The sequence below is a fragment of the Trichechus manatus genome, unplaced genomic scaffold (assembly GCF_000243295.1).
Source record: "Trichechus manatus latirostris isolate Lorelei unplaced genomic scaffold, TriManLat1.0 scaffold00300, whole genome shotgun sequence".
In the NCBI taxonomy this organism is placed as follows: domain Eukaryota; kingdom Metazoa; phylum Chordata; class Mammalia; order Sirenia; family Trichechidae; genus Trichechus; species Trichechus manatus.
In genome coordinates, this window is record NW_004444236.1 from 1,271,787 (window position 1) to 1,274,764 (window position 2,978).

A 2,978-nucleotide genomic window follows, 5' to 3' on the forward strand; every position below is an offset into this window, starting at 1 on the left:
ATTTAATGTAATTGTTTGCCTTTTGTGTATCAATAATTGTGCTAGGCAATTCACATACAGTAATTCCTATACTCTCCAGAGCACCCCTATGCAGTAAACATTATTATCTCTCTGTCTTTTAGATGAGCAAATGGAGACAAGTCAATTGAGCAAGGAAAATCAGGCATCTCTCCATTTACATTGGGGTTAAATCCATAAATTCCTGTTAACTTAAATATTCTGGTGGTTTTATCACTGTTTTCTTATATTTGCTGGTATTTCATACCCTGAGAAAGTTTCAGAGACTTAATCGTGCTTAACTAGAGACTAGAAAATAGAAGCAAAAACTAGCTTCCACATAGAAAGAGGGAAACTCAGGCATTAAGTAGTTTCGGACCATAGGAAGGAAGGAAGGCTGAAAAAAAGAGTTGACTCCTGACGACAGAATGTCCTGGGTCCACACGCTAGACTCTCCTCCAGGAAGCACAGCGGTGTCTCCTTTCACTGCCTTATTCCATACATTGACCATTTTGAATTTGAACTGTGAGAGGGGATGGTGTTTTTTATCTTGATTTACCAAATGAGAGCCATTCTGAACAGTGCTGGAGCTGGCCTCTTACCTCCCAGGAGAGTGCCTCACACAGAGCTCTGTCCCTGGATTGAACTAATTCACTATTTAGGAGTGTCCCATGGCACTGGGTTTCTGATGATGACATGATGGGTCATTGCTGGTCTAAACCAGGTGAGTCGGGGAAGAGTCCCAGGGCTCTGCACACTCAATCTAGTGCCTTCTCTGATCTATATCTACTTCTCACACATCTAGTTAGTGTTGCCACTACTCCATTTTATATAATTACTCTGTTTCCCACCCTCACCATATCTGACCCCAATCTCAGGACCCTGAGGACCTTTGAGAGGTGTCTTTGAGCCCTTGGCCAATGTCTGAATCCTGAGAGCTTCCAAAACCCAGAACTATATTTTTTGGGTCCCTACACATGGCTAATGATAACCCTAAACCAACCTATTGTTTTCAGGTTGGATGCTCAACCTTCCCATTTCATCTCTTTCAGACCCAGATTCTCCCCAATGCGAAGACCCAGTTTCACAGCTGTTACAGAGTTCACCTTTGAAGGTTTCTCCATTTCTGGGTGGCAGCATCAGCTCATTCTCTTTGTGGTCTTTCTAGTCTTGTACCTGTTGACCTTGGCCAGCAATGTTATCATTTTGACAGTTATTCGTCTGAACCATCAACTTCACACACCCATGTACTTCTTCCTGAGTGTGCTGTCCATTTCTGAGAGCTGTTATACTGTGGCCATCATCCCCCAAATGCTGTCCAGTCTCCTTGGCCCCCCAAAAGCCATCTCCATTCCAGAATGTGCTACTCAGCTCTTCTTCTATCTCATGTTTGGTGTCAATAATTGTTTCTGCTCATAGCGATGGGATAAGACTGCTATGTGGCCATCTGCAACCCCCTACAGTATTCAATCATCATGGGCAAAAAGTCTTGTATATATTTGGCAAGTGGATCCTGGAGCACTGGCCTGAGCACAGCCATCATCCAGGTGTCTTCTGTGTTCAGTCTACCATTCTGTGATGTCAACATCATCTCCCACTTCTTTTGTGAATGAAACTCACCTGTGTTGACACTACCAGTAAGGAGTTTATTACTTTGCTCATCAGTCTGTGTGTCCTTGTTTTTCCCATTGTCCTGATCTTCGTCTCCTATGTCTTGATTGTCACCACCATCCTCAAGATTGCATCAACTGAGGGCTGGAAAAAGGCCTTTGCCACTCGTGCCTCACACCTCACAGTTGTCATTGTCCACAATGGTTGTACCTCCTTCATCTACCTAAAACCCAAATCCCAAAATTCCCTGCAGGACAGACTTATCTCTGTGAGTTACACTGTCATCACTCCCCTACTAAACCACGTTGTGCACAGCTGAGGAACAAAGAGGTCAAAGATGCCTTGTTCCAAGCTTTGGGCCGAAAATCCCTCTTTTAGGAGTTGGTCTGTCTTAGTAACAATAAAATAAAAAGAATTTGGTTAAATGTCAAAGTTAAGGAGCCAGTCAGATAAGAGACAGTATGAGGGTATGAGAGCCCCAAGAACCTGATCTGGGAGGAAGCTGGGAATGAGAGGTATAGAAGGAAACAAGGGAGAAAAAGTTTAATAAAAGAAGAGATGAATGGGTTTGCCAAACTTGATGGATAAATTTACCAAGCATGATCAAAATCAAATAAGATAATGCATATCCAGGTACTGTTCTATAATGCTAGACATTGCTCCTGTTACCCTTGTCATAGGTATCATAAACCAGTATGGAGGGTGAAAAGAATATATGGTTTCTTATCATAAGAATTTATGTAATCTGGACCTGGACTCAGCATGAAAATCAGGGGCACAGAATATGATAGATTCTCCATTGTCTACATACAATACTTTCAATGCCTTATTTTACACAATTAAAGAAATCAGTCCATTAATTATTCAGTTGGTGCCCATTACTATATGTATGGACCCTAGGCAGCTATGCCAGACAGCCTCTGATAGCCAATTTACAAGCTGGTTGAGAAGTTTAAATATTGAACAGCTTGCACAAAAATTTTAAATGTGGCTTCCTGCATACAAAAGAAGAGCCCACATATTTCATACCCTTCCCTAACTTCCCTCTGCCTCCATCCCACCTGTGCTGGACTGCTGCAGCCTTCCTAGCTAATGCTAACTTCTCATAGCTGCCCTGTTCTCTGAAAAATGTCCCTTGTTTGGAAGGGGGCTTCTTTGGAAGTGATAGTCACCCCCTACCAAGGGATCATCCACAGCCAAGACTGACTAACACAGAAGGTGCAAAAGGCCACTACCCTCTTGCGTCAAGATGAGATCAACTTTAAGGTGCAATTCTAGAGAGCTCCATAGGATCAGGCTGAAGTTAGTCTCCCACTAAGACTACATCTTTACTTATCTCTTTTCCCTGTCCCATCCAATCTTCCCTCATT

The 2,978-nt window shown here is 42.7% G+C and overlaps 1 pseudogene; it reads left to right on the forward strand.

Annotated features, from left to right (window-relative positions):
* The first annotated feature begins 1,065 nt into the window (after positions 1–1,065).
* LOC101351400 (olfactory receptor 10J4-like) lies at positions 1,066–2,074 on the forward strand (annotated as a pseudogene).
* Positions 2,075–2,978: the final 904 nt, after the last annotated feature.